The following is a 24,774-nucleotide window of genomic DNA, read 5'->3' as shown; positions in this document are numbered from 1 at the left end:
ACCCAAATCTAACTCTCTCTGCACATGTTATATCTGTCCCCCCTGCAGTGCACATGGTTTTGCCCAACTGCTAACAAATTTGCTGCTTCGATCAACTCTGAATTACCCCCATTGATGGGACATTTCCACTTTTACACAGTGCACCTCATTATTTGCCTCTCCATACAGTATCTGCGTACGTGTCTAGACACATTGATGTCTCCTGATAGCACGATAGGCTGGTTGTGTCTGTCTCAGGCTGCGGACCCCCTTCTCTGAGGCAGCGAGTAGACTCTGGCTGTATGTCGGAGTCTACTGTGGATGCACAGATCTCCAGGAACATGGCATCCATGACTTGTTCCCAGGGACATCTCTATTAGGCATGCGCAAGTCATTGGGAAAATGGGCAGTGATTAATGTCTGCAGGGCTGGCCGCTACTGGACTCTGGAGGGGTAAATATAATTATAAGGTTTCAGAGTGTGTGGTGTGTGGGCCTGCCTAAACCCAGGGGCCTGTGTGCATCACATACCTTGCACCCATTATCATAGGCCTATGGTCTCAGCACACAACCTGGTGGATGTGACATTTGCATATTTTTGTCTCCCTGTTATTGCAACTCTTTTTACCTTCATCAATCCCTCAGTAATTGGTTCAGCTTGATATACGATCTAGTTAGGTAAGGTCTTCACCATATATCTTTCTTTAGCAGTTTAAAGCTAACCTCATCTGGCTCATAATACTATCGCAGAATCCCAATCATAAGCTTTCATTGTTAGACTTACTTAGAAAGAGCATCAAGGAGACAAGAAAGGATTAGTAGTGAACAGCATTGATGCACCCAGGGGCATAACTACCGTGAGTGCAGGGGCCTCGTCTGCCACCCCCTAACACCCATCACACGCCACCAGCCGAATGCTGCCAGCAGAGATCACAGGTATGTGTCTTATGGGCTCTCAGCCCCAGTGGTGATTTACTTACCACCTCACTTAGAGCAGCTCATACCAGCCTCACTGACAGCAGCACATCCCGCCTCACTTACAGCGACACATCTCCCTGCCTCACTGACAGCGGCACATCCCCGCCTCACTGACAGCAGCTCACTGACAGCAGCACATCACTGCCTCACTGACAGCAGCACATCCCTGCCTCACTAACAGCAGCACATCCCTGCCTCACTGACAGCAGCACATCACTACCTCACTGACAACAGCACATCCCTGCCTCACTGACAGCAGCACCTCCCTGCCTCACTGACTGCAGCACATCACTACCTCACTGACTGCAGCACATCACTGCCTCACTGACAGCAACACATCCCGCCTCACTGACAGCAGCACATCACTGCCTCAGTGACAACAACCTATCCCTGCCTCACTGACAGCAGCTCACTTACAGCAGCACATCACTGCCTCACTGACAGCAGCACATCCCTGCCTCACTGACAGCAGCACATCCCTGCCTCACTGACAGCAGCACATCCCTGCCTCACTGACAGCAGCACATCCCTGCCTCACTGACAGCAGCACATCACTACCTCAGTGACAGCAGCACATCACTACCTCACTGACAACAGCACATCCCTGCCTCACTGACAGCAGCACCTCCCTGCCTCACTGACAGCAGCACATCACTACCTCACTGACTGCAGCACATCACTGCCTCACTGACAGCAGCACATCCCTGCCAACAGTGACAGCAGCACATCCCTGCCTCACTGACAGCAGCACATCCCGCCTCACTGACGGCAGCACATCACTGCCTCACTGACGGCAGTACATCCCTGCCTCACTGACAGCAGCACATCCTTGCCTCACTGACAGCAGCACATCCCTGCCTCACTGACAGCAGCACATCCCTGCCTCACTGAAAGCAGCACATCCCACCTCACTGACAGGAGCACATCAATGCCTCACTGACAGCAGTACATCCCTGCCTCACTGACAGCAGCACATCCTTGCCTCACTGACAGCAGCACATCCCTGCCTCACTGACAGCAGCGCATCCCTGCCTCACTAACAGCAGCGCATCCCTGCCTCACTGACAGCAGCACATCACTGCCTCAGTGACAACAACACATCCCTGCCTCACTGACAGCAGCACATCACTACATCAATGACTGCAGCACATCACTGCCTCAGTGACAGCAGCACATCTCTGCCTCACTGACAACAGCACATCCCTGCCTCACTGACAGCAGCACATCCCTGCCTCACTGAAAGCAGCACATCCCTGCCTCACTGAAAGCAGCACATCCCACCTCACTGACAGCAGCATATCCCTGCCTCACTGACAGCAGCACATCACCACCTCACTGACAGCAGCACATCAATGCCTCACTGACAGCAGCACATCAATGCCTCACTGACAGCAGCACATCAATGCCTCACTGACAGCAGCACATCAATGCCTCACTGACAGCAGCACATCAATGCCTCACTGACAGCAGCACATCCCTGCCTCACTGAAAGCAGCACATCCCACCTCACTGACAGCAGCATATCCCTGCCTCACTGACAGCAGCACATCACCACCTCACTGACAGCAGCACATCAATGCCTCACTGACAGCAGCACATCAATGCCTCACTGACAGCAGCACATCAATGCCTCACTGACAGCAGCACATCAATGCCTCACTGACAGCAGCACATCAATGCCTCACTGACAGCAGCACATCGCTGCCTTACTGACAGCAGCACATCACTGACAACAGCACATCACCGCCTCACTGACTGCAGCACATCACGGCCTCACTGACTGCAGCACATCCCTGCCTCACTGAAAGCAGCACCTCCCTGCCTCACTGACAGCAGCACCTCCCTGCCTCACTGACAGCAGCACCTCCCTGCCTCACTGACAGCAGCACCTCCCTGCCTCACTGACAGCAGCACATCCCTGCCTCACTGACAGCAGCACATCACTGCCTCAGTGACAACAACACATCCCTGCCTCACTGACAGCAGCACATCCCTGCCTCACTGACAGCAGCACATCACTACATCAATGACTGCAGCACATCACTGCCTCAGTGACAGCAGCACATCCCTGCCTCACTGAAAGCAGCACATCCCACCTCACTGACAGGAGCACATCAATGCCTCACTGACAGCAGCACATCCCCGCCTCACTGACAGCAGCACATCACTGCCTCAGTGACAGTAACACATCCCTGCCTCACTGACAGCAGCACATCCCTGCCTCACTGAAAGCAGCACATCCCACCTCACTGACAGCAGCACATCCCTGCCTTACTGACAACAGCACATCACCATCTCACTGACAGCAGCACATCAATGCCTCACTGACAGCAGCACATCAATGCCTCAGTGACAGCAACACATCCCTGCCTCACTGACAGCAGCACATCCCTGCCTCACTGAAAGCAGCACATCCCACCTCACTGACAGCAGCACATCCCTGCCTCACTGACAACAGCACATCACCATCTCACTGACAGCAGCACATCAATGCCTCACTGACAGCAGCACATTAATGCCTCACTGACAGCAGCACATCTCTGCCTTACTGACAGCAGCACATCTCTGCCTCACTGACAACAGCACATCACTGCAGCACTGACAACAGCACATCACCGCCTCACTGACAGCAGCACATCAATGCCTCACTGACAGCAGCACATCACTGCCTCACAGCAGCACATCCCTGCCTCACTGACAGCAGCAGCACCTCACTGCCTCAATCTGTTTCACCCTACATCATTTTGCATAAAACGATTTTCTAACAACAGATAAGATAGATATACCACTCTTGGGTGTGTGGTCGCACTCTGAAATACGCATACCTTGGCTGATTGAACACACTCGACCTTCGACATCATATGTGGTTACGCTTTAATAAGAATCACACTGATTCCAAAAGTTGCTGTTTGCACAGTAAACACATTGGTTTATTGCATCTAATCTTGGAGAACTAATCCTTATTAAGAATAATGGACTATAACACCTGGACTTTATTTTTTTATTAATTCTTTATTTATATTTTGAGTCAGTAACTAACTGGTCACATTTTATATATGCATATATCTATACATCTTATAAATGTGGATGTCTGTTTGTCTGATTGCGATAAACATCGAAACCACTGAACGGATTGCAATGCAGATTTCACCATTGTGTAGGTAATTTTCCCAGGTAGGTTTTAGGCTAAGTATCATCACGATCGGTAGTCAGGGGGCTGTGGGCAGGGCTCTGCAGGCAGGGGTCCCCTGAACTGCTTACTGGTTCATTTTTGTTGAGATTTCACAATGCCTAGGACAGTGGTTCCCAAACTTTTTTAGTCCAAGGCACCCTTTGGGTCTCCCTGACTTTTTCAAGGCACCCTTTCGCCAAAATAATTACTGAAGTGTCCCTTTTTTAAAGTAGTTGGGTCAAAACAATGCTATCAGTATTTAGATGATTTAATTCAGTCCCGGAATTGACGTCAGACACCTGCCCTGCGTTTGCCTGGACACGCCTGCGTTTGCCCAATCACTCCTGGAAAATGGTCAGTTGACACCCATAAACGCCTTCTTCCTGTCAATCTCGTGCGAACAGATTCGTCGTAGAATCCTTCGCTGTGCAATGACCCGCTGTGTACTCGTACGACGCACCTGCGCATTGCGGTGCAACCGTAGATCTGCCCCATTCTTACTTGATCGCTGCGAAAATCCGCAGCGTGCGATCAAGTCGGAATGACCCCACATGTCTTTTTGCAGTGCAATACTGGTCACCTACATCCATAAAAAACAAAAACAAAAAAAACAAAAAAACACACAGGCTTTATATAAAATAACAGGTTCTTTTTGCAGTCAAATAAATCAATCTAAAAAGGTTCCTGTGCATCCATGCACCAAAACCAGCCCACCACCTGCTTACCAGCTTGTCCTCATATAAAGGGCCCTACATACACACTTAAAGATTTTACTGAACGATATGAATGTTCTCGTTCATTAATAAATTACAACTCGTTCATATCTTTCAGTGTGGAGGCACCACCAATGAACGATGCGCGACCCCGCACTCGTTCATCGTTGGTGCTGGCTTGTTCATACGGGTTCACTACGGCTGGCCGGCGGTCGGGCTCCCGGCGACCAGCATACCGGCGCCGGGAGCCCGACCGCCGGCTTACCGACAGTGTGGCGAGCGCAAATGAGCCCCTTGCGGGCTCGCTGCGCTCACCACGCTACGGGCACGGTGGCGCGCTACGCGCTCCACACTATTTTATTCTCCCTCTATGGGGGTCGTGGACCCCCACGAGGGAAAATAAGTGTCGGTATGCCGGCTGTCGGGCTCCCGGCGCCGGTATACTGAGCGCCGGGAGCCCGACCGCCGGCATACAGAAGACCACCCGTTTATACCTGCAGGCAGAGCCGGATTAAGGCCCCGGGAGGCCTGGGGCACTAAAGAGCAGGGGGCCCCCATGGACTAAAATAAAGTGTGTGTGTGTGTGTGTGTGTGTGTGTGTGTGTGTGTGTATATATATATATATATATATATATATATATATATATACATACATACATACATACATACATACATACATACATACATACCGTCCAATGTAGCATCCGGCACTCTATAGTGAGATTGTATAATGCTGTGGTGCCCTCCTCATGGAAAAGCACTTCCCATCAAAATAGCAAAGAGAGTTAGATAGGCGGCACTCAGCAGGCTGGAACAAACGTATTTCTTTATTGGCAACAGACCGACATGTTTCGGAGAAAACCTCTCCGTCCTCAGGGCCAGACAAACATACAACATGTGCACAACTGACATTTAAAGCATGAAACCCCCACCGTTAACAAACCTAACCATACTCACCTGCTCCACGGCGCACCCGCCCGCCAGCCATCACGAGTCACTTCCGCGTCTCACAACCGCGACGTCACAGATGCGCCGCGTCACAGGGGAGCTCCATGGAAACCGGAGCATAAACAACTCGCGTCCCCGGTGCCCACTGTACAACATATACAAGAAATTACCGAACTGAATCAAATAATAACAATACACTAGAATTAAAAACCCTGAAACAGGGACTGGGAATAAATTCGTAAGTGACCCAGCTATAAATAAATTATATATCTAGACATCCTAAGGCTATCAATTACGAATAGGCCACTAGTCTCAACCGCCCCACAACTAGCAAAATGTCATGATTAAAGGACTAAACATCATTTCTTAGGGCTCATTGACATATAAGCAAAAAAATCGTAATTGATAGCCCGTGAGTGCCGCTCGTCTTCGTATCTGCAATACTGACCACAGCCGTGGTGGCGAGAGGGTAGAGAGGTACACATCTCTACAAGAAGTGATCGAGTGTCACCAAAATGTGATTATATATATATATATATATATATATATAAAGCAAATACAGAATGGTGATTTGGTGGGGATGTATGTGAAAAATATATATATATATATATATAATGACAACTACTATTTGGTGATGTCAATTTAAGGCCCTTGGTAACGTATCTTTGGATCATACACACACCCACACACATTTGGACCACACACAAACACAGAGTACTGTACACTGCACTGCAACACACACACACACACACACACACACACACACACACACACACACACACACACACACACACACACACACACCATTAGTTACCCCTCATCTCCAACTCTGAAGTCGCTGCAGAATGCTGCCAAGACCACAGGAGCCAGACACAGAAGGAGAAGACGAATCCCGGTAAAGTTGGGGGCGTGGCCTAATCACGCCCGTTTGGCCACGCCCCCTTTACAACTGCAACTTGAAGGGAAAAAACCTCTACCTTGCAGCAGGCACTATCTGAGCCCGCCGGGTATAGGTTTCACAGGACTGGTCCAGCAGGAGAGTCTCTTGCTATGGGGCCGCTGCATTCTGTGAGGCTACTGCTTCCCTGCATGTGATGGTCTCCGATGGCAGCTATAGGGGGTCATTCCGAGTTGTTCGCTCGCAAGCTGCTTTTAGCGGCTTTGCACACGCTAAGCCGCCGCCTACTGGGAGTGAATCTTAGCTTATCAAAATTGCGAACGAAAGATTAGCAAAATAGCGAATAGACACTTCTTAGCAGTTTCTGAGTAGCTCCACACTTACTCGGCATCTGCGATCAGTTCAGTGCTTGTCGTTCCTGGTTTGACGTCACAAACACACCCAACGTTCGCCCAGACACTCCTCCGTTTCTCCAGCCACTCCCGCGTTTTTCCCAGAAACGGTAGTTTTTTCGCACACACCCATAAAACGGCCTGTTTCCGCCCAGAAACACCCACTTCCTGTCAATCACATTACGATCACCAGAACGAAGAAAAAACCTTGTAATGCCGTGAGTAAAATACCTAACTGCATAGCAAATTTACTTGGCGCAGTCGCACTGCGGGCATTGCGCATGCGCATTAGCGACTAATCGCTCCGTTGCGAGAAAAAAATAACGAGCGAACAACTCGGAATGACCCCCATAGATCGGTGACCACAGCGCTGGCAGCTCAGGTGTATGCTGAGGGGCCCTTAGCCGTTAACTTCACTTAAAAAAAAAATGCATTCAAATGGCCTGTAGAGGACAGCAGGGACGGGGGGCCCCTAAGACAGGGGGGCCCAGGGTAATGTACCCCCTGGGCCCCCCCCCCCCCTTAATCCGGCTCTGCCTGCAGGCCAATATGGACAATCTCGTCCATATTAGCATGCAGGGCTATGGAGCCGGGTGACGGGGGGAGTGAAGAAACTTCACTCCTCCCGTCCCCCATCTCCGCTGTCAGGTCGTTTGACGGCCGTATTGGGCGTCGGGCAGCTCGGCGGTGGGTCGCCTAGTGTGTAGGGCCCTTAAGTCACAGCAGGCACCCCTCTCCTATAAACTTCCCTATGCGGCATCTCACATACAGTATCATGTATTAATATTTTAATACTCACTTTTTCAGCCAGCTCCTATGTCACGGCGGCCAGGACTTCAATAAGCTGTCAGGATCCTTGCCCAGCGCACTCCTTGGCCACTCCAGCCTGCTTACACCTGCACCCTCCACTGATTCCAGTCACAGGTTCCCCCACCCCCACACATACCGCACAGCACCATCCCTTCCCTGCCAGGTGTCTCCAGTCACCGGTTACTACCCCCCCACCCCTGCACCTGAGCCGAGCAAAACATCCCACCTCCGCCAGGTGACTACATGGCAAGTGACATCCCGAGCCGCTGGCTGACTTTGGGCACAGCCGCCAGCAGCTCTTACACATCCCGCGCTCTTTCTCCCCCGCACCGGTTGCCGCTCCTGCTGGCCGCACTCTCCCCCCCAGCTACTCACTGCGTGTCCGCTCCTGTCCCGTACCGTCCCCCCGGATAACCACACACTGGTGGCCGCTCCTGCTGCCCGCACTCCCCCCCCAGGATACTCACTACCTTGCTGCTCCGGCCGCCCGCACTCACCCCCCCCCCCCTCTCCTCCCAGCTACACACTGGTGGCTGCTCCGGCCACCCGCACTCCCCCCAGCTAACCACACACTGGTGGCCGCTCCTGCTGCCCTCACTCCCCCCCCCCCCCCCCCCCCATCCCAGCTACTCACTTACTCACTGCCTGGCTGCTCCGGCCGCCCGCACTCCCCCACACCCCGGCTACTCACTCAGCCCGGCTGCTCCTCCCGCACACACTCTACCCTCCGTACCCCACCCCCTTCCCTGGCGCCGGCTAGCTTCACACTGCCCTTGCGCTCAGGTTACTCCAGTCCGCACTCCACATCCTCCCGGCGCCGGCCGCTCACACACACAATACAAAAAAAAAAGACATGAAGATGTGGCTACTAGGCTGCGGCACCCCTGTGACAGTGCTGCGGCACCCCAGGGAGCCGCGGCGCACAGTTTGGGAACCGCTGGCCTAAGAGAAAATCTTCACGTGGTCATGACAGTGCTGCAGGTAAAAGGGTGCCTGAGCGGAGCCTGGTACATAAACTAGTCATATATACTTATGGAAATGAAGCACAGTAGCTTTAATAGGAAATAAATAAATGAAAATGTGCATCTCCTGTGTGGTGTAGGACTGCGACTAAAGTACATTTATTCTCACAAAGACAAATTGTCATACTAAGTACCAGGCCTGTTTCTAGACAATTTGGCTCCCAGTGCGAGCATAAAAAAAATTGCTTCCCCCCCCACTTCCCATAGACATTCAGAAATGTGCCTCCCCATAGACATAATTTTTTTACATTTGCATGCTCCTGGTGAGGAGACGTGGCTTCTGTGTAATGGCCGTGGCCTTGCTAAAATAAGCATTGCCTTGTAGGAAAAGACTACCTTACACCCCAGTTTTTGACCCTGCAACAACAGACCTCGGCCACCGCAGAAAAAAAAACATTCCATCATATTAAGCACCACACAGTAATGCCTCTTGCACCATATTATGCCACACACCGCAATGCCTGTGATACATTATGCCCTACAGTAAAGCTTCTAATTCTTTTTAAATTACCTGATTGTTGCCAGGGATTTTATGCGCTGTGTGTCATGCTCGTTGCCAGGTGTTTCATGCGCTGTGTGTCATGCTCGTTGCCAGGTGTTTCATGATCTGGGATCCATGCTAGTTGCCAAGAGGAATGCTCATTGCCAAGGGAGTACAGTCGCTGGGGGGCGGAGTTTCGTGAAATGACTCGGTTGCGTCATAACATCAGTTCTATGGGAGGGAAGAGGCGGCGCAGGAAAAGATCCACAAAGTGCCGTGGCGGGTGCCCCTTGCGATCGCACGGCTCGCCCGCCGCTAGAAATGGCACTGCTAAGTACTGAACATACCTCTTGAATGATCATTAAAGCCCAGTAAGGTACAATTTTAGTTCTATCTCTATGACTGGTCAATTATTTCTCTGACTAAACTTACAGTAAAACCTACATTATGGAATAGCCTCTCCCCCATTAATGTCAGGTTCTCTACTACAATTCAACCACAATCTAACACATTGGTCCTCATTCCGAGTTGATCGCTCGCTAGCTATTTTTTGCAGAGCTGCGATCAGATAGTCGCCGCCTCTAGGGGAGTGTATTTTAGCTTTGCAAGTGTGCGAACGCGTGTGCAGCCGAGCGGGCCGAAAAAGTTTTTTGCAGTTTCTGAGTAGCTCTGGACTTACTCGGCCCTTGCGATCACTTCAGCCTGTCCAGTCCCGGATTTGACGTCAGACACCCGCCCTGCAAACGCCTGGACACGCCTGCGTTTTCCCTAAAACTCCCAGAAAACGGTCAGTTGACACCCATAAACGCTCTCTTCCTGTCAATCTATTTGCGATTGGCTGTGCGAATGGATTTGTTGCTAGAAGCATTGCACAGCAACGATGCTGTTTGTACCCTTACGACGCGCGTGCGCATTGCGGTGCATACGCATGCACAGTAGTAACCTAATTGATGCGCTGCGAAAAATGGCAGCGAGCAATCAACTCGGAATGAGGGCCATTGTGCATACATTTTTGGGGCACGGTTTATGATTATGGGAACTGGGGCACTACAGTGTGGCATAATACAAACCAGGCCACTAGTAGGCAGTGGCGTTTGGCCAAACCCAGGTGTCACTCTTGGAGGGGGTGAAACCAAAATGGTGGAGCCGGGTGCTGCAGTGTGACATCCTGCAGCACCCGGCTCCTGTCATAGACAGAGATGCTGCCCCCCCCCCCCCCCCCCCCATCATCCCCACCGAAGTGACTATCTTGGGATCCCTGCAAGGTCACGCCCCTTTATATACAGCCAAGCCCCCTTTTTTCGTGGCCATGTCTTCTATTTGCCATGCTCATGCCTTGGCACGTGGGGAGATGTCGGGTGCGTACCGGGTGTCATCAGACCTGTTGACGCCTGTGCTACTAGAGGCAGGTACCGGGTGTCATCAGACCTGTTGACGCCTGTGCTACTAGAGGCAGAAAATATACTAGGCGACTGCTAAGAGGTATAAAATATACAACTGCTGTGGAGAGAGGTATCTCTCTCTAAGCATTGGGGTTAGAGGCCCTTTCGAAATGTTGCCATGGGGCCCGTAAAGTTCTACTGTCGTTACACCCTTGGAAGCAACTCTCAACAAGAAGCATTAAGAAACAGTAGCAATGTTGATGGTCCACCAGGGCGATGCAGTGAAGCAACGAGGAGCTGTAGGCAGCAGGGGGCAAAACATTAGCAGCAACAGAAAAAAATATTTCCATATCCTGTGGCTAGACAAACGGTAGGGAGGCAACCAGCAACAAGGGAGTCGTGTAAGTGCTTGCAAGAATTTCACCTCAAGTGTCGTGATCACTTTCATCACATAATCCAAATGCTGAAACATAAAATCTCCACATATTTGATTTTTTATAGAGGTCAGGCCTGAACCACCACATTTAAAGGGGTAATTTCTGCTCCTTATTTCATCTTACCTCATTTTATTTAACCGCCTCTTTGAAAATCATTGGCTATTATTTCATATATTTTTCTGGTAGACTCTATGGGGTATATGCAATTGCGACTTTTTCGCCCAAAAAAAAAAATCGACAATGCAATTCAGTACTTTCCGTCAAAAAAAACGGACTTTTGAAATTCGACTTTTTGAAATTCGACTTTTGTCAAATTCGACTTTTCTGCAATGATACAAGTGCTGCAATTCGACCAAAGTATATTCAATTGAAGTTTGGAAATTCGACAACAGTGCTTTTAGACAGAAAATTCGACATTTTCAATCCGCCACACTTTGGTGGGTGAAACTAATAAAAAAATTTAAAACATGTTTTTTTTGTGTTTTTTTTTATTGATAATAGCATATCTATTTATAGTAGAAGGGATTAGGTACTTGGTTTGTCTTTTTTGGAGGCACAAGTATTATTTATATATTTTTTAAAATAATATATTTTTTTTTTTAGATGGAATGGTAAAATTCAGAAAAAAAAATGGCGTGGGGTCCCCCCTCCAAAGCATAACCAGCCTCGGGCTCTTCGAGCTGGTCCTGGTTCTAAAAATGCACTTGGCAAAAAAAAAAAACACGAATACCCGACCACCGGACTGAAAGGGGTCCCATGTTGACACATGAGACCCCTTTCCACGAATGCCGGGACCCCACGTGACTGCTGTCACTGAGGTCCCTTCAGCCAATCAGGAAGTGCCACGTCGTAGCGCTCACCTGATTGGCTGTGCGCGTCTTAGCTCAGACAGCGCATCGCACAGCTCCCTCCATTACTTTCAATGGTGGGAACTTTGCCGTCAGCGGCGGGGTTACCCGCGGTCAGCCGCTGACCGCGGGGGAGAGAGTTAGATTTGGGTGGGGTGTGTTCAAACTGAAATTTAAATAGCAGTGTAAAAATAAAGTAGCCAGTATTTACCCTGCACAATAACAATATAACCCACCCAAATCTGACTCTCTGCACATGTTATATCTGCCCCACCTGCAGTGCACATGGGGGGTCATTCCGACCTGATCGCACGCTAGCTATTTTTTGCAGCGCTGCGATCAGGTCAAACTCTGCAAAACTGCGCATGCACCACAATGCGCAGGCACGTCGTACGGGGACAAAGCGGATCGGTGCTGGGCGATGGATTTAACGAGAAATCCATTTGCACAGCCGATCGCAAGATTGACAGGAAGAAGGCGATTATGGGTGTCAACTGACCGTTTTCAAGGAGTGGTTGGAAAACGCAGGCGTGTCCAAGCGTTTGCAGGGCGGGTGTCTGACGTCAATTTCGGGACCGGACAGGCTGAAGTGATCGCAGCGGCTGAGTAAGTTCAGACCTACTCAGAAACTACACAAAACTTTTTTGTACCGCTCGGCTGCAAAGCGAAAATTCACTCCCTCATAGGCGGCGACTATCTGATTGCAGCACTGCAAAAAATAGTCAGCGAGTGATCAACTCGGAATGACCCCCATGGTTTTGTCCATTAGCTAACATTTGCTGCGATCAGTCCTGAATTACCCCCTCTGTGTGTGTGCTTAAATCTGATTTGGCACATGTGCAGTCGCGGATCTATTTCTTTGGTACATACACAGTAAGATGAAATGTGCTCAATCCGTCTGCATTGCACTTTATATCCGACTCAAGTACTAGGGGGGTCATTCCGAGTTGATCGCTCGCTAGCAGTTTTTAGCAGCCGTGCAAACGCTATGCCGCCACCCACTGGGAGTGTATTTTAACTTAGCAGAAGTGCGAACGGTTGTATCGCAGAGCACCTGCAAAAAATTTTTGTGTAGTTTCAGAGTAGCTCAAAACGTACTCAGCGCTTGCGATCACTTCAGACTATACAGTTCCAGATTTGACGTCACACACCCGCCCAGCGTTCGCCCAGCCACGCTTGCATTTTCCCTGGCACGCCTGCGTTTTTCCGAACACTCCCTGAAAACGGTCAGTTGCCACCCAGAAACGCCCACTTCATGTCAATCACTCTGCGGCAACCAGTGCGACTGAAATGCATCGCTAGACCCTGTGCAAAACTGCATCGTTCGTTGTGCCCAGTACGTCGCACGTACGCATTGCGCCGCATACGCATGCGCAGAACTGCCATTTTTTAGCCTGATCGCTGTGCTTGAACAAATGCAGCTAGCGATCAACTCGGAATGACCACCTATGTACTAAGCTTTTGAGACAGATAAAGTGGACGGAGATAAAGTACCAGCCAATCAGCTCCTAACTGCCATGGTACAGGCTGTGTTTCAAAAATGACAGGAGCTGATTGGCTAGTACTTTATTTCTGTCTACTTTACTGTCACCAGGGCTTAGTACGTAGAACCCTCAAAATTAGCTCCATTGTTGTTTCTATTCACAAGAAAACAGGAGAAAACAGTGCTTTACACCTGCAGACAACCGACTCATGGGGCATTTGCTCTTTAGGTCGACAGTAAAAATATGAACAGTCGAACTACTTGTCAAGGTTGTCAAAAGGTCAACATGGTCAAAATATCAACATGACAATGCTCAACACAGCATATGGTCGACATGAGTTTTTTAGGATTTTTTTCATTTTTATAACTTTTTCATACTTTACCATCCACGTGGACTACTATTGGGAACGGTAATCTTCATGAAGCATGGCGAGCAAAGCGGTACACTACTTGTGGGTCCATTTGATAAAAGTTAATAAAATTAACACCCCAAAAACCTAAAAAAACTTATGTTGACCTTTTCTTCTGCCAACCATTTTCATGTCAACCATTTGCTCGTGTTGACCTTTTGGGGTCAACTTAGATGCTGTCAACCTTTTTACTGTGGTCCTAATGAACCATACCCGATTTATGGGAATTGGTAAATTACTGTGCACTTTCACATGTACTGTATGACCATATTATGTAATACATTATCTGAACAGTTCTTTTCACTCTCATGAACAACTCTGACTTTGGTACTTAACGACTAACCCTTAACCTTAAGGTCATGATAAGAAAATAAGATTTTAAACCTACCGGTAAATCTTTTTCTCTTAGTCCGTAGAGGATGCTGGGGACTCCGTAAGGACCATGGGTATAGACGGGCTCCGCAGGAGACATGGGCACTCTAAAGACTTTAGATGGGTGTGCACTGGCTCCTCCCTCTATGCCCCTCCTCCAGACCTCAGTTAAAGAACTGTGCCCAGAGGAGACGGACAGTACGAGGAAAGGATTTTTGTTAATCTAAGGGCAAGATACATACCAGCCCACACCATCCACACCGTACAACTTGGAACATACGAACCAGTTAACAGTATGAAACAAAACAGCGTCAGCCAGAGACTGATCAAAACTGTAACATTACCCTTATGTAAGCAATAACTATATACAAGTCTTGCAGAATTTAGTCCGCACTGGGACGGGCGCCCAGCATCCTCTACGGACTAGGAGAAAAAGATTTACCGGTAGGTTTAAAATCTTATTTTCTCTTACGTCCTAGAGGATGCTGGGGACTCCGTAAGGACCATGGGGATTATACCAAAGCTCCAGATCGGGCGGGAGAGTGCGGATGACTCTGCAGCACCGATTGAGCAAACATGAGGTCCTCCTCAGCCAAGGTATCAAACTTGTAGAATTTAGCAAAAGTGTTTGAACCCGACCAAGTAGCCGCTCGGCAAAGTTGCAATGCCGAGACACTTTGGGCAGCCGCCCAAGAAGAGCCCACCTTCCTAGTGGAATGGGCCTTTACCGAATTTGGTACCAGCAATCCAGCCGTAGAATGAGCCTGCTGAATCGTGTTACAGATCCAGCGGGCAATAGTCTGCTTAGACGCAGGGGTGCCAACCTTGTTGGCTGCATACAGGACAAACAGTGCCTCTGTTTTCCTAACCTGAGCCTTCCTGGCTACATAAACCTTTAAGGCCCTGACTACATCAAGAGACCTGGAATCCTCCAAGTCCCTGTAGCCACAGGCACCACAATAGGCTGGTTCATATGAAACAATGAAACCACCTTAGGCAGAAATTGAGGACGAGTCCTCAACTCCGCTCTATCCACATGGAAAATCAGATAGGGGCTTTAGTGAGACAAAGCCGCCAATTCAGACACCCGCCTCGTAGATGCCAAGGCTAACAACATGACCACTTTCCAAGTGAGAAATTTCAACTCAACTGTTTGAAGAGGTTCAAACCAGTGTGACTTAAGGAACTGTAACACCACGTTAATGTCCCATGGTGCTACTGGGGGCACAAAAGGAGGCTGGATGTGCAGCACTCCCTTTACAAAAGTCTGGACTTCTGGGAGAGAAGCCAATTCCTTCTGAAAGAATATTGACAGGGCCGAAATCTGTACCTTAATAGAGCCTAACTTTAGGCCCATATCCACTCCTGTCTGCAGAAAGTGGAGAAAACGGCCCAGGAGGAAATCTTCCGTAGGAGCATTCTTGGCTTCACACCAAAATACATATTTCCTCCAGATACGGTGATAATGTTTCGCTGTCACCTCCTTCCTAGCTTTTATCAGAGTAGGGATGACCTCCCCCCTACCTTTCCTAGCTAGGATTTGGCGTTCAACCGTCATGCCGTCAAACGTAACCGCGGTAAGTCTTGGAACATGCAGGGCCCCTGCTGCAACAGGTCCTCCCTGGAAGGAAGAGGCCACGGATCTTCTGTGAGCATTTCCTGAAGATCTGAATACCATGCCCTCCGAGGCCAATCCGGAACAATGAGTATTGTCTGAACTCTTTTTTGTCTTATGATTCTCAGTATTTTTGAGATGAGTGGAAGAGGAGGGAAGACATAGACCGACGGAAACATCCATGGTGTCACCAGGGCGACTACCGCTACCGCCTGAGGGTCCCTTGACCTGGAACAATACCTCCGAAGTTTCTTGTTGAGGCGTGACACCATCATGTCTATTTGAGGAAGCCCCCAACGACTTGTTATCTCTGCAAAAACTTCTTGATGAAGACCCCACTCTCCTGGATGGAGGTCGTGTCTGCTGAGGAAGTCTGCTTCCCAGTTGTCCACTCCCTTTTTGCCCTCTGTACTTGTGTTCAGCAGGGGAGAGTCTGGGGAGCAGCTTCTCTGCAGCGTGCTGTGGAGAAAATGGCGCTGGTTAGTGCTGGAGGATCAAGCCCCGCCCCCTCAATGGCGGGCTTCGGTCCCTCTCAAATTCTTTATACTGGCGGGGGTTTATTTAATATACTGCCTCCGCAGTATATATATGTCAGCCAGTGTCCCTTGAGGTTTATTATTGCTGCCCAGGGCGCCCCCCCCCTGCGCCCATACAGTGCTGTCAGTGTGTGTGAATGTGGGAACAATGGCGCGCAGCGTTACCGCTGCGCGGTACCTCAGTGAAGATCTGAAGTCTTCTGCCGCCTTTGAAGTCTTCTTTCTTCTTATACTCACCTGGCTTCTATCTTCCGGCTCTGTGAGGAGGACGGCGGCGCGGCTCCGGGACGAACAGCGAGGATGAGACCTGCGTACCAACCCTCTGGAGCTAATGGTGTCCAGTAGCCTAAGAAGCAGAGCCTATCATTTAAATAGGTCTGCTTCTCTCCCCTCAGTCCCACGATGCAGGGAGCCTGTTGCCAGCAGTGCTCCCTGAAAATAAAAAACCTAACAAAAAGTATTTTTCAGAGAAACTCAGTAGAGCTCCCCTGCAGTGCATCCAGTCTCCTCTAGGCACAGGATCTAACTGAGATCTGGAGGAGGGGCATAGAGGGAGGAGCCAGTGCACACCCATCTAAAGTCTTTAGAGTGCCCATTTCTCCTGCGGAGCCCGTCTATACCCATGGTCCTTACGGAGTCCCCAGCATTCTCTAGGACGTAAGAGAAAAGTGACTATTCGTTTCAAATATGGTTTCTATTTTAAATGATTGCGTTTTACCAATCCATTAATCATGTTTAAATTATGTTTTGTAAACATAATTTCTTTTGTTACATTTAGAAATAAAATACAGTAATTAAAGGGAAATGTTTTATTAGTACAAACCTTCAAACACTACAGTTTGTCATAGCGCTAGGTATAATAAGATTATTACCCTTCCTGTTGTCCATTTATTTGGGACTGGAAATGCTAAGTGGGTGAAAACGAAGTTGAACACAAAATAATTTAGGTCAATAAATCCAAAACAATTATTATTATTATTACTACCAGTTATTTATATAGCGCACACATATTCCGCAGCGCTTTACAGAGAATATTTGGCCATTCACATCAGTCCCTGCCCCAGTGGAGCTTACAATCTATATTCCCTACCACATGTACACATGCACACATTCATACTAGGGTTCATTTTGTTGGGATCCAATTAACCTACCAGTATATTTTTGAATAATGGGAGGAATCCGAGTACCCGGAGGAAACCCATGCAAGTACGGGGAGAATATACAAACTCCGCACAGGTAGAGCCATGGTGGGAATCAAACCCATGACCTCAGTGCTGTGAGGCAGTAATGCTAACCATTACACCATCCGTACTGACCAATTAACAATCAATATACTTGATCCATTGTATTAAGTAATAAAACATGGATGAACTGATACTATATTTAACCACTTAACTGGGGACATTCTGGTCCTTCTGACAGCAGCAGCGGAGGGAAGTTTCCCTTCCCTGCCGCTGCTAACACTGTTTATTTGACTGGTCGCATCTTGTGCGACCATGTCAGATAAAGCACTTGCAGGCATGGTCGCATCTGATGCAACCATGCCAGGCAAGTGGTTAAAGATACATTTACCTTTAAATATATTCACATATGAGCTTCAATGGTATAATTACTGGGCCAACATATATTCCACAAGTAATATTAGCTGATGAAACCAAAGACGGGTGCTATATATATAAGTATATTGTTTTCTATAGCCATCAGGAGCTTAAAAGAAGAACAGCAAAAAAATTTTTATCGTGGTCCAAGGGGGATATTCAATTCATTCCGTTTTTTCGTCTTTTTGAAAAAACGACACTTTTCGCCAGTTTGCAGGTTGAATTCACATTCGACCTATTCAAAGCCGAGCCTGATTCCAGACAGGTGAAAACAATTGACAGAATTCGCCGATCCACGTGTTTTGTCGAATTCGCTGGCGTTTTCAACAGTTTTTTGGTCCATTTTCGCCCATGCCGATTAAAAACTAATCGAAAAGGCATGGCGAAAACTGAGCAAAAACCTGTAGAAAACGCCCACGATTGAATAACCAACGGTTGAATTAGTGCCGGTTTTCCTACTGTCGGAAAACTCAACACATATTGATTACCCCCCAAATAGGACAAAAAAAAAATAATAATAATAATAATAATAATAATAATAATTTAACAAAGGTGTTTTTACCATTTAGGCTACAATATCTAATACAGTATGTATCCACTTTAACCTGTTGTACCTTTTCATTAATTTTTGTGAGTCACATAACATACAGTAAAGCACATAACTGTTCTATCTGTACACAGGGGCAAATGCAGGATTTTTACATGGGGCTTCCAATATAAACTATGTACTGTCTCAGGAATGCCGTCTACTTTGTTTACTGCATATTGGGCTTAACTGCACCAAGGAGGGCACCGGAGCAAGGTATTTGGCTGTATGTGTAATTGAATGCCGGGACTGGATTGTGTGTGTGTGTGTGTGTGTGTGTGTGTGTATGTGTGTATATATATACCAGGTGTGTTGGAAAATCCAACGGAGGGCACTCACCAGTCCATAAAGGAATAAAGGTTTATTGATACATCATAGTCACCAGTAGTGTGTCGACGTTTCAACCCATAGGGCCTTTCTCAAGACAGTCAGTGAACACATCCAAACAGCATGTCAGTTACACACATACTGACAGTGCCTACCGGGTCCCCTTATATAGCCCATCCATATCAATCAACAACATAATCAGCCCAAATAGAACACATGCTGTGTAATTCACAAAAACCCCATTCTGCATATAGTATAACATCTTGAACTCACAAAGCAACATAGGGATCATAATACATGTCGCCGGACTAGACATCGTTATTCAGACATAGGAGACAGCTGGGAACGCTGCGCCGCGCGTCCGGAGCTACCGGAAATGCGTCAGACGTATCGCGCGTTACCATAGCTACGGAGTTCAAAGGGTCATTTATTAACCCCTGTTCTACACTGGTTAATGAATGAATATACTAAGTGGGTTGTTCTCATTAAGGCCGTGTGGGGTTATAGTGTCCAGTCTATGAATCCACCTTGCTTCACACTTCTTCAACATTAGAATACGATCTCCACCCCGTAGAGGTTCAGGAACGTGGTCAATGACCATACAACGTAATGAAGCTACTTGATGATTAGCAAGAAGAAAATGCTTGGCTACTGGTTTATCAGTACCACCTGATTCAATGGCCTGTCGGATGGAATATCTATGGTTTGCCATCCTATCCCTGAAGGATCTCTTGGTCATCCCTGTATAGTAGAGTCCGCAGGGGCAGATGATTATATAAACCACAAAGGCACTGGTACACGTCAGATTGTGTTTGATGGAAATTCTGGTGCCATTATGTGGATGACGGAAATCCTTCCCACTGATCATAGAATTACAAGTGGTGCACCCCTTGCACTTGAAGCATCCGGTCCTTCCCGAGCGCAACCAACTTGAGGGCCCCACATTTGGTTGCAAAGTGGGACGCATCAAGAGTTGTCGCAGATTGGGACCTCGTTTATAGGCACACATTGGGGGTTTAATACCACGCAATTTCAAACTTGGATCAGTTGTTAATAGTGGCCAGTTCTTTTCATATATCTTCTTGGTAATCTGAGAAGTATGATCATATGTGCTCACATGTATCATCCGATTATTGGTGGCCTTCTTAGGTAATTTATCTTTTGGATGATTATACCGTTGATATGCTTTCTTGATACATCTCTCAAGTGCATTAGGTGAGTACCCTCGTTGTATAAACCTGGACTTCATCTCTTCAATCTGTAGCTGAGCAAGTTCATTAGAGGAATTAATCCTGAGTACCCTCAGGAACTGGGAAATCGGTAGACTTTCCTTCAGGGTTAGAGGGTGTTGGCTCGTAGCCTGTAGCAGTGTGTTCCTATCCGTCTGCTTATGGAACAAAGTGGTACACAGTCGGGGACCCTCCCTCCACACAGTTACGTCTAAAAAATCAACAGAGTGTAGATCCATGTTGATAGTAAACCTAATTGGTTCATCTAACGCATTAAGCGTTTCAACCATATTAGTCACTTCGTCCCCAGTGCCAGACCACAGCAAAAAAAATCATCAATAAATCTAACATATATCAAACACTTATGTCCAAATTGGCGAAAGATGTAATTACGCTCATATATGGCCATATACAAATTGGCGTATGCCGGCGCCAAATTAGACCCCATGGCCGTGCCATTGATTTGGGCAAAGAATGTAGAGCCGTACAAAAAATAATTCTGCTTTAGTACCAGCTCCACCAAGCTGGTCAGAAATTCAATAGGAGGTTGTTTATGGGCAGCTTCAATCAAATGTCGTCTAATGGCATCAATACCATCACTGTGTGGTATTACTGTATACAGCGACTGAATATCAAGGGTTACTAACCAAACTTCACCGTCAGGAAATACAAAATCCTTAATCTTATGAAGGAAATCAGTGGTATCACGAACATAACTAGTGGTATTGAGCACCAAAGGTTGTAAAAATTGGTCCACGTACACTGCAAGGGGTTGCAAAAGAGACCCCCGGGCAGATATAATTGGTCTACCCGGAGGGTCTTCAAGCCGCTTGTGAATTTTTGGCAGTGTATAAATAATAGGTGTTATAGGGTGTTCAGCTTTTAAATATCCAGCTGTGTCACTGACAATCCACCCTGCCTGTAGCCCCAAATCAATGGTATTATCAATGAGTGTTTTAATCTTATTGGTTGGATTCCCACTTAAACGCATGTATGTGGTGTTATCAGCTAATTGGCGACGAATTTCCTTATCATATTGTACCCAATCTTGTATCACCACTGCCCCGCCTTTATCAGCGGGGCGAATGGTGATACCCTTGTTATTCTTAAGGGATTTGAGGGCTTCTCTCTGGGCTGTAGATAGATTATAATATTTGGGTCTTGTGGCAGTACTAGTTTGTTTCTCTGTTTCCGCCATCCTGATAAATGTCTTAATGCTAGCATTATAGGAAATCGGATCATACTGGCTAGGTTTCTTACATTTAGGTAGAGCTAACTGCTCTTGTACAGTTGTGGTACCAAACTGTTCTCTAAGGCGTAGTTTACGACTAAATTTATAGTTATCAACTGTCCACGAGAATGAATCATGTGTGGTCGTAGGGATAAATGACAAACCTAGTGACAAAACCGAAGATTCAGCCTCAGTAAGGGTATGTGATGAAAGATTAAAGATCAGATTGGTGTCTTGGGTTTCCTGCCACTTCTTCTTATGGTGTCCACCCCGCCTCGGGTGGCTCCGGACCCGCCTCTTCTTCTGAAGGGGGGATACACATGTGTACCTGTCTCTAAAAAATGTTGTTGTCTAAACCGTCTACCATCATTGGAGTCGGTCGTCTCACCGTCAGAGGAAGATTGTGCCGAGGCCGCACCTCCCTGTGTGGCATCTCTAGATCTATATTGGCGGAAAAACCGTCTACCCCTAGTGTCTCCCTGATTACCAGTTAACCATCTATACACTGTATGTAGCTTATAGTCAGTATTAACGGTTTCAAGTTTTTTCCTTTTGAACTGTAATAATTCGTGCTGATAAGCATCAATCTGGCTTTTCAGACGTTCAAGCCATGGTTCAGTTTTATCACTTGTCAGCTTCTTAATATATAATCCCTTAAATGTTTCAATCTCTCCTCGTAATTTCTTCAATTCAGAACTAACTTCCTCAATAACCAATAAAATAAGGTCAGATGAGCACTTGTTGAGGACCGAGCACCATTTAGCACAAAACGCTGGGTTGTTACGACCCAGAGTAGGTACATTATGTACCCTAAAACCCCTAGGTATCCTTTTAGCTCGATGGTATTCGCTAAGGAATTGGCCATCGGTTTCCCGTTTCCTCATTCTTAACAACTTTGTATATAAATCGGCTACCGGAAATGCGTCAGACGTATCGCGCGTTACCATAGCTACGGAGTTCAAACCATACGCGTCTGCAGTAACCATAGCGTCGCGTCGCACATTTTAATGATATGTTAACCGCGCAGCGGAGCGTGTCATAAATGTCACTCGTAGGAGACTAAAATGCAGAGACAGGATTATGACACTGCTCATGGGCTGCAGATATAGAAATAGACAGTACAATAAAATTAGTCAGCTCGTCATCATATATGTCATAACAATCATCCTATCAATCCCGAGATCCCTCGGAGAAATATCTCCGATCAGATATGGGGACTGAACATATAAATCGGCTGAGGTTTCAGCAGGTAATTCAGTAAATTCTACATGGTCAAAATATATCCTCTCAGCATCATCATCTGTGATCGATAGAAAGTTACTCTCAGCTACTCTCAACAAGTCCTCATCGACCACATTAGTCCCTGCTTGCGACATATCAAATAATATTTAAGCGACAAGAAAGGAAGGAAGTAAGAGAAGAGAAAGATAGAAAGTAACCCACAATAGTTAGATATTGTTGCTGTGGTCTGACACTGGTAAGGACAAAGCCCAGAGGCACAGGGCTATACCAAAAAAAAATATTTTAAATATTAAAACACCTAAAAAATGAAGTATACCAGGTGGCTAATACCACGCAATTTCAAACTTGGATCAGTTGTTAATAGTGGCCAGTTCTTTTCATATATCTTCTTGGTAATCTGAGAAGTATGATCATATGTGCTCACATGTATCATCCGATTATCGGTGGCCTTCTTAGGTAATTTATCTTTTGGATGATTATACCGTTGATATGCTTTCTTGATACATCTCTCAAGTGTATTAGGTGAGTACCCTCGTTGTATAAACCTGGACTTCATCTCTTCAATCTGTAGCTGAGCAAGTTCATTAGAGGAATTAATCCTGAGTACCCTCAGGAACTGGGAAATCGGTAGACTTTCCTTCAGGGTTGGAGGGTGTTGGCTCGTAGCCTGTAGCAGTGTGTTCCTATCCGTCTGCTTACGGAACAAAGTGGTACACAGTCGGGGACCCTCCCTCCACACCGTTACATGTAAAAAATCAACAGAGTGTAGATCCATGTTGACAGTAAACCTAATTGGTTCATCTAACGCATTAAGCGTTTCAACCATATTAGTCACTTCGTCCCCAGTGCCAGACCACAGCAAAAAAACATCATCAATAAATCTAACATATATCAAACACTTATGTCCAAATTGGCGAAAGATGTAATTACGCTCATATATGGCCATATACAAATTGGCGTATGCCGGCGCCAAATTAGACCCCATGGCCGTGCCATTGATTTGGGCAAAGAATGTAGAGCCGTACAAAAAATAATTCTGCTTCAGTACCAGCTCCACCAAGCTGGTCAGAAATTCAATAGGAGGTTGTTTATGGGCAGCTTCAATCAAATGTCGTCTAATGGCATCAATACCATCACTGTGTGGTATTACTGTATACAGCGACTGAATATCAAGGGTTACTAACCAAACTTCACCGTCAGGAAATACAAAATCCTTAATCTTATGAAGGAAATCAGTGGTATCACGAACATAACTAGTGGTATTGAGCACCAAAGGTTGTAAAAATTGGTCCACGTACACTGCAAGGGGTTGCAAAAGAGACCCCCGGGCAGATATAATTGGTCTACCCGGAGGGTCTTCAAGCCGCTTGTGAATTTTTGGCAGTGTATAAATAATAGGTGTTATAGGGTGTTCAACTTTTAAATATCCAGCTGTGTCACTGTCAATCCACCCTGCCTGTAGCCCCAAATCAATGGTATTATCAATGAGTGTTTTAATCTTATTGGTTGGATTCCCACTTAAACGCAGGGGACGAAGTGACTAATATGGTTGAAACGCTTAATGCGTTAGATGAACCAATTAGGTTTACTGTCAACATGGATCTACACTCTGTTGATTTTTTAGACGTAACTGTGTGGAGGGAGGGTCCCCGACTGTGTACCACTTTGTTCCGTAAGCAGACTGATAGGAACACAGTGCTACAGGCTACGAGCCAACACCCTCCAACCCTGAAGGAAAGTCTACCGATTTCCCAGTTCCTGAGGGTACTCAGGATTAATTCCTCTAATGAACTTGCTCAGCTACAGATTGAAGAGATGAAGTCCAGGTTTATACAACGAGGGTACTCACCTAATACACTTGAGAGATGTATCAAGAAAGCATATCAACGATATAATCTTACAAAAGATAAATTACCGAAGAAGGCCACCGATAATTGGATGATACATGTGAGCACATATGATCATACTTCTCAGATTACCAAGAAGATATATGAAAAGAACTGGCCACTATTAACAACTGATCCAAGTTTGAAATTGCGTGGTATTAAACCCCCAATGTGTGCCTATAAATGAGGTCCCAATCTGC

The 24,774-nt window shown here is 47.0% G+C and overlaps 1 protein-coding gene and 1 long non-coding RNA gene across 10 annotated transcripts in view; one reads left to right on the top strand and one right to left on the bottom strand.

Moving 5' to 3' along the window:
* Positions 1-6,703, bottom strand: part of LOC134958319 (uncharacterized) — a 113,278-nt gene extending 106,575 nt beyond the window's left edge. For both annotated transcript variants that reach the window (XR_010186956.1, XR_010186957.1), the window contains exons 1-2: positions 6,604-6,703; positions 5,799-5,934 (exon numbers count right to left, since the gene is read on the bottom strand). This is a non-coding gene — a long non-coding RNA (uncharacterized LOC134958319). The remainder of the gene's footprint in view (positions 1-5,798; positions 5,935-6,603) is intronic.
* Positions 1-24,774, top strand: part of ERC2 (ELKS/RAB6-interacting/CAST family member 2) — a 2,157,515-nt gene that overhangs the window by 2,107,235 nt on the left and 25,506 nt on the right. The window lies entirely within an intron of this gene.

This window comes from Pseudophryne corroboree, chromosome 9 (assembly GCF_028390025.1).
Source record: "Pseudophryne corroboree isolate aPseCor3 chromosome 9, aPseCor3.hap2, whole genome shotgun sequence".
NCBI lineage: Eukaryota > Metazoa > Chordata > Amphibia > Anura > Myobatrachidae > Pseudophryne > Pseudophryne corroboree.
This window is presented reverse-complemented; position numbering and strand designations above follow the sequence as displayed.